Raw genomic sequence first — 8,656 nt, 5'->3', positions numbered from 1 at the left:
CTATTGAGTTCAATAGGTTCTTCTCTTCCATTGGTTCATCCCTTGCAAATGATATTCCATCTTCCAGTACAGACATTAATGACTATCTTTCAGGTAACTATCCACAGTCTCTGTACCTAAAGCCTATTAATTCCACTGACGTCAATGAGATAATCCTTTCCCTTAAAACCAAGTCTGGTGCCCTTGACGAGATACCAACTTTAATTTACAAAAAAGCCTCAAGATCTTTAGCCCCTGCTATTGCTTTGCTCTTCAACAAGTCACTTGAACTCCAAACCTTCCCAGATATTCTAAAAAAAAGCGAGAGTAACGCCTGTCCACAAATGTGGTAATCTCACAGATGTTAACAACTACAGACCTATATCTATCCTGCCAAACTTGTCAAAAAATTTTGAAAAACTAATCTATAAGCAGCTTTACTCATATCTAGCCAAACTCAATATACTTAGCCCTTGCCAATATGGCTTCAGACCCAAAAAAAGCACTAACGATGCACTTATTAGTATGCTTAACTCGATTCATACAGCTCTTGATAAAAATGAGTTCCCTGTTGGGTTGTTTGTGGACCTGCGTAAAGCTTTTGACACTGTCAACCACCAAAACCTTCTTCTTAAATTACATCATTATGGAGTCAGAGGACACTCCCTACAATACCTCAAATCCTACCTTACTGACAGGCTCCAATATGTTTCTGTGAATAATACAATTTCTCCCACCCTACCCATCAACATTGGTGTTCCCCAGGGCAGCATACTTGGCCCTCTCCTCTTTCTCATCTACATTAATGACCTTCCAAATGCCTCCCAACACCTCAAACCAATTCTATTTGCTGACGACACAACCTTCATTTACTCCAGTCCTGATCCCCTTGCTCTAAATGCCACAGTAAATACTGAGCTAAATAAAGTCCATCTGTGGCTAACTGCCAACAAACTCACCCTTAACATTGACAAAACCTTCTATATTCTGTTTGGCAATAAATCCTCTAATCAAATAAATCTCAAAATATACAATACCCAAATTTGTAACAAATTAGATGGCAAATTCCTTGGCATTCTCATTGACCACAAGCTTAATTTCCAGGGACACATTCTAAACATATCAAAAAAAGTTTCAAAAACTGTGGGCATTCTTTCTAAGATCAGATATTATGTACCACGCCCTGCCCTGGTGACTCTCTATTACTCCCTTATCTATCCATATCTCAACTATGGTATTTGTGCTTGGGGCTCTACTACCCAAAATCACTTACGTCCTCTAATTACTCAACACAAAGCTGCTATTAGGACAATATCCAATTCTGGCCCCAGACATCACTCAGTACCCCTACTTAAATCTCTGAATATGTTAGACATTAAGTCACTGCACATTCTCTCATGTGTATTATACATATATAAAACGCTAAACTATAATGCCAATCCTGATCTCAAAAGCTTCATAGAAGGTTGTATCAGAACCCATGAGCATCACACCAGAAATAAATAGTTTTGATATTCCTAGAGTACGACTTAATCAAACTAGAAATGCTCTACAAATCAAGGGGCCCAGAATGTGGAATGACCTTCCCAACCATGTTAAAGACTGTACCTCTCTCAACCAGTTTAAGTTAAAAGCGAAGCTATACCTAATAAATTCCCTGTAACCTACCTTACCCTTCTATTGTCAACCAATGTCTGTTTTTTTCTTTAAAGAGCGCTGTTTGTCGACATAATTGTATTTGTGCTGCTTTTTCATCTATGTTTTCATTTCTTGTTTTCATTCTACTCATTATGCTCAATTAGTATTAAGCTTGTCATTTAAGTTTATCATGCCCGAAACGCTTTGCGTAATAGTGGCTTTAGGCATTGTATGTACTAGCTCTACCTATAAGTCAAACAATCCTTGTAAATATTTATTGTATGTATGTACCTTACCTAAATAAAATTGTATTGTATTGTATTGTTATTATGCACCCCCATACCCATCCCGTGGGAGGTAGTGTAAAGGATTACAGAGGCACATAATCGGTTCAGGAACTGAACCCTCTAGTTCGTTTAGCTAAGCAAATAACAATCTTTTGACGCTAATTACACAATTATTAATGTTATATATACATATACACATACTCATACATACTTGTACATATATATATACATACACATACATATTCAATCGCCCACACAAATACACACATCAATAATCTTTTGTATCACAAGAGATTCAACAAGATTCTCACAACAGTAACTATACAAGGCACTTTACATCTATGGTGAGTCACAGAGATACTGTACCTATAACCGAGTATAAGGTGGGAAGAAATGAATAATGCATGAGAAAGCAGGCTAGGTAATATAATAGTTACAAGATACGAGCTAAATGGTGTTGGGATCACGAAACTGATCTGAGAGTTATGATTTGTAAGAATTTAAAACCAAAAATCAATGAATAAATGCTCGTAATAAGGCAAATATGACAATGGAATTTATTTATAGAAGAGTTAATAATAAAGCACCTGGGGCTATTCTTCAGCTATATCTTGCTCTTCTTAGGCTCCATTTAAAGTATGTAGTTAAGTTTTGGTCGCCATAATATAGAATAGATATAAATTCACTAGAACACGTCCAGCGTAGGATGACACAGTTAATCCCGCAAATTAGAAACCTGTCATGTGAACTAAAGTGACAAAGCTTAATTTACATGCTCTAGAAAGGCGAAAGTCGTAGATGGGTACAAGTGAATGAATGGGCATAACAATCTCCATCCTTTTGCATAATGGGCTCTATCCTTTTGAGATGTACTTCTTTTTATCAACATACCTACTTTTACTTGTTAACCTAGATCGACAGATTGATGTATGATTAAATCCACAAGGGCCATGATGAGGGTTCGAACTTACGTCCAGGATGATCCCAGACGCGCCTTAATCGATAAATAAATATCTGACGGATTTATCACGCTGTGAGAATAGATTGAAGTATATTATGCCAATAAATGGCACTAAAAATTATATATAAGTATCTACATGTTTATGGGAATGATCAAATTTTGTCTATGCCTTAGATTTTAGTTTTTATTATGTGTTGTTGACAAAATATTATACAAATTTAAAAAAATCAATATAAATATTTAAATTTAGAGTCTTTTATGTATTATAATTTTAGATTATAAATATAATAGTAAAACTGTTTTGATATGTGTTTAGAGCTTTATGATTTTTTTTATAATGTTTCATCGAATAGCTTTTTTTTTGTATGTATATTTATAATGATTTGGGAAGGGAGTAACGTTAATATGCTTTGAATAATATAATTCGTTGAGGAAGTTACCTAAATTTTTATCTGGTTATAAACTGGATATGGACAGGATTTATTCATACATAAAACCCGAAAAACTCTTTCAGGTTCTATGTATAGTTACCCGTTTCCAAGGGAATGCTGTCCCCCATGGTCACCGTGCCGTATTTGCCAAATATGTATTGTTCTGATCTGCTTTTGTGTCAAAATTTCTTGCAATGTATTTTTTGTCTATTTACTGTAATTATTCTACTTAAAATTATCTGTACCTGTAAAGTAAAGCTGTAAAGTACCTGTAAACTTTTTTTGTCAATTTTACTGTTAAATTATATAAAAGTTATGTTAGTTTAAGGACTAAACCCAAATGCTATGCATGCCAGTGGCTTTACGAGAACGTAAATGTATTGGAGGAAGCTGATGTGTAGTCACCAAATATAAGCAATCGATATGAGAATAGCCAACAGTACAATTTCCACAGTCAAGAATGTAGCAGTCGGCGTATGCTGTTCTAATCAGATTCAGATTCAGATTCAGATGTTTATTCAGGTAAGGTATATACATACAAGTGATGTTACATTAATGGATTGATATATAGATAGAGCTAGTACATACAATGCCTAAAGCCACTATTACGCAATGCGTTTCGGGCAAGAAAAACATTAATATCTAGAACTTAATACTAATTGAGCATAAAGAATAAAAGATGTTGAGAACAAATACAAATAAAGATAAAAAAAAAGGGGGAACATGACTGAAAAAGCAGCACAAATACAATAGGTTGACAAACAGTGTTGATTAAAAAAAAAGAAAAAAAAAAGAAAATAACAGACATGGGTTGACAATAGAGGAGTGAGGTAGATTACAGGGAATTTATTAGGTAGTGTTTAGTTTTTATCTTAAACTGGTTGAGAGAGGTACAGTCTTTAACATGGTTGGGAAGGTCATTCCACATTCTGGGCCCCTTGATTTGCAGAGCATTTCTAGTTTGATTAAGACGTACTCTAGGAATATCAAAACTGTATTTATTTCTGGTGTGGTGCTCATGGGTTCTGTTACAACCTTCTATGAAGCTTTTAAGATCAGGATTGGCATTATAGTTTAGCGTTTTATATATGTATAATACACATGAGAGAATGTGCAGTGACTTAATATCTAACATATTAAGAGATTTGAGTAGGGGTACCGAGTGATGTCTGGGGCCAGAGTTGGATATTGTTCTAATAGCGGCTTTGTGTTGGGTAATTAGAGGACGTAAGTGATTTTGGGTAGTAGAACCCCAAGCACAAATACCATAGTTGAGATAAGGATAGATAAGGGAGTAATAGAGAGTCACCAGAGCAGGGCGTGGTACATAATATCTGATCTTAGAAAGAATGCCCACAGTTTTTGAAACTTTTTTTGATATATTTAGAATGAGTCCCTGGAAATTCAGCTTGTGGTCAATGAGAATGCCAAGGAATTTGCCATCTAATTTGTTACAAATTTGGGTATTGTTTATTTTGAGATTTATAAGACTAGAGGATTTATTGCCAAACAGAATATAGAAGGTTTTGTCAATGTTAAGGGTGAGTTTGTTGGCAGTTAGCCAAAGATGGACTTTATTTAGCTCAGTATTTAATGTGGCATTTAGAGCAAGAGGGTCAGGACTGGAGTAAATGAAGGTTGTGTCGTCAGCAAATAGAATTGGTTTGAGGTGTTGGGAGGCATTTGGAAGGTCATTAATGTAGATGAGAAAGAGGAGAGGGCCAAGTATGCTGCCCTGAGGAACACCAATGTTGATGGGTAGGGTGGGAGAAATTGTATTATTCACAGAAACATATTGGAGCCTGTCAGTAAGGTAGGACTCGAGGTATTGTAGGGAGTGTCCTCTGACTCCATAATGATGTAATTTAAGAAGAAGGTTTTGGTGGTTGACAGTATCAAAAGCTTTACGTAGGTCCACAAATAACCCAACAGGGAGCTCCTTTTTATCAAGAGCTGTATGAATCGAGTTAAGCATACTAATAAGTGCATCGTTAGTGCTTTTTTTGGGTCTGAAGCCATATTGGCAAGGGCTAAGTATATTGAGTTTGGCTAGATATGAGTAAAGCTGCTTGTATATAAGTTTTTCAAAAATTTTTGACAAGTTTGGCAGGATTGATATAGGTCTGTAGTTGTTAACATCTGTGGGGTCACCACATTTGTGGACAGGCGTTACTCTCGCTTTTTTTAGAATATCTGGAAAGGTTTGGAGTTCAAGTGACTTGTTGAAGAGCAAAGCAATAGCAGGGGCTAAAGATCTGGAGGCTTTTTTGTAAATTAAAGTTGGTATCTCCTCAAGGGCACCAGACTTGGTTTTAAGGGAAAGGATTATCTCATTGACGTCAGTGGAGTTAATAGGCTTTAGGTACAGAGACTGTGGATAGTTACCTGTAAGATAGTCCTTAATGTCAGTACTGGAAGATGGAATATCATTTGCAAGGGATGAACCAATGGAAGAGAAGAACCTATTGAACTCAATAGCAGAATCAGAGGCTGAAAGCTGACCATCGTTATTAGACAGGAGAGTCGGTTTGTTATTTAAAGATTTCTTTGATCCCAATATTTGTGAAATTGTGCTCCAAGTTTGTTTAATGTTGCTCTTTATTTGAGTAAATTTATCTTCGTAGTAATTAGTTTTGGCTCGTCTAATTATCTTAGTTAGCAATAATGAGTAATTCTTTGAGAATTCTTTGGAGACAATTCCTAACCTATACTTCTTCTCAAGGTCGTGTTTTTTGTTAATGGATTTCAGTATTCCCTTTGTAAGCCAAGGATTGTTAAGCCTTTTGCTTGTGACTTGTTTTGTAAGCCTAGGACAGTGGGTGTTATAAAGGCTAAGAGTTGTTTGTAGAAAAGATTGCACTGCTAGGTTGATGTCCCCTATGTTACCTAATTCGGACTCCCAGTTGACATTATCAGCAGCAGTTATAAAATTGTTTATAGCAGTTTCATTGTGCAGCCTAAAGCTTAACTCCCTTGTTTCTAGAGGTGGTTTGCTAATGTTAGTTAAGAGAAATGTGGGGTAGTGGTCTGTAGTGCCATCGGTGATTATACCTGAAGTAAGCGGAGAGGTTATGTTGGTCCAGATGTGATCTAGAGTCGTGGCAGTGCTATCAGTGATTCTAGTAGGTCTAGTGATTAAGGGTATGAGGAGGCAGGAATTCATACAGTTGAGGAAGCTAACAGCAGTAGGGTGTTCAGGCTCGCAGAGGTCAATATTAAAGTCCCCTGCGATAATTAGGTAGTTTTTGTTCAGTCTGTTATCAAGTATTAGATTTCTAAGGTTTGAGTTGAATACAGACACATCAGTGTTGGGAATTCTATAGACTGCACCCACAGACAGGACAGACTCGGCACCCTTGACTCTGAAGCTGGCGAAGATATACTCCCCATAGCAGTCTCTAGTTCTAATTTCTTTTAAGCATGTTAGTTCTTGGTGGTAGTAAAGAGCAGTGCCACCACCTCTCTGAAGTTGACGACAGTTGTGAATTGCTGAGTAGTTAGGCATGTTAAAGAGTTGAGTAGTATCCTCTTTCAACCATGTTTCAGTAAGTATAATAAAAGAGAATTTGTTGCCAATAGTTTCAATCAAGGCACTAACATCATCGAAGTGTTTACCTAGGGATCTAACGTTCAAATTGATTACAGAGATATTGTGATTATGAGTTAATACATTGTTTACATCATGTGCTGCAAAATATCTGCAATTTAGATCATTAAAGTGATTATTGTCATAGATAGTGGATAAGAGGTTAAGTTCTGGGTCTATACTTGACTGCATAAAAGAAGCTGATTGTAGAATCAGAAATAAGTAGAAAAAAGCTATAAAATAGGGAAAAATATATACACAATACTGTACAAAACAAACACAAAAGGGGCTTACAGGGGTACAATGGAGTAAGGGAGTATGGCTAGGCTAGGCAACCTAGGCAATTAATGAGATAAAGAAAAAAACATGTAAACATGGACTATACAAAACACAAGATATGGAAATACAAAACAAAAAATATAAGGAAGACTAAGCAATACAAAAAAAAAAAAAAAAAATGAGCAAAAATGAGGTAGATTGCTTACGAGTACTCACAGGTACACTGTAGGTAACAATTTGCAATTTGAGATGCAGGCAAAGCCAGGGGTACAATGGAGTAAGGGAGCATGGCAAGGCTAGGCAACCTAGGTAATAAATGAAATCAAAGAAAAGTTGAATAATAAACATAGGCAAATTTAAGCTAATGATTAATAACTATAGATAGTTCAGTAATGACTGTATAATTAAAAAGACCTGAAGAACTACTTAATAACTCAATTAAATAATTTCGGTAAATGACTAGGTAAGAGTAAGTTAAAAATTAAGTCAGAAAATGAACCAAGGAGACTTAGGATACCTAGCCCCACTAGTTGACAGGGGGTTAATTAAGTTAATTCATTGGGAGTGATAAGGTGAGACAAACCACATTGGGAGAGGAAAGTGTTGAGGTTTTCTTCTCTAGTAATAGTAAACATTTTGCCCTCTGCGGTTTTTCTCACCTTTATCAGACCATCTCTAACGAAGCACTGATGAATAGCATCTGGGTTTTGTTGCCGGATTTGACGCAGGCGGTAGAGGATTTGCTGTCTGTTCCTGGTCAAGCACTCGTTGATGTATAATCCCTTCCGTAGGGATGCAGCTGTCCGGACTAGATTGGATTTCGTGAACTGGGAAGACAGCTTCAGGCGAATTTTCCGTTGATTTAGACCTGATGGATTCTTTTTGCCTACTCTGTAGGCAGCAATAACGTCAGTTTTGTTTAGATTGAGCTGCAATTAGTTTTTTAAGAGATCCTGAGCTATTTCGAAACAATTTTCACCTTCATGTTCCACAGGTATATCTTGGGACGACACGATAACAGAGTCTAGCAGCTTTTGCTGGTCTTGTTCCTCCTGGGAGACGGAACGTTGAGCTGAAAATGTACTGATACATGCAGTCATTTTGCTGAGAGCTTCCTCCTGCTTTTTTAAGGCTTCATCAGTTTTCCGAAGGTTGTTTACCTCATGGAGATCATTCAAATCATGCTGTAGTTGGTCTTGGCTAGCCTTGTAGTTTCTAATATCCTCGCGGAGGAGGGTTATTTCTTGTTGTTGTTGTTGGAGATTAGCGCGGTTCGCTAGATTCTCGTTGAGAAGACTCAAGATGATAGAATTTTGTGACTCGAGGACTAGGCACAACTTTTTGAACCACAGATTCTCGGTCCAGTTAGTGAATTCCGGTGAGGGACCGGAAGCTCGCTTGAGTTGATTATACTGGGATGCTAGCATGTTCATAGGAGAGGGTTGAGAGGACTCTGCTCCTTTGCTCAATGGGGTGGAGGGGAGGGCAGCCCCGC

Source organism: Procambarus clarkii, chromosome 17 (genome assembly GCF_040958095.1).
Source record: "Procambarus clarkii isolate CNS0578487 chromosome 17, FALCON_Pclarkii_2.0, whole genome shotgun sequence".
NCBI classification, from domain to species: domain Eukaryota; kingdom Metazoa; phylum Arthropoda; class Malacostraca; order Decapoda; family Cambaridae; genus Procambarus; species Procambarus clarkii.
Note: the sequence above shows the minus strand (reverse complement) of the source record.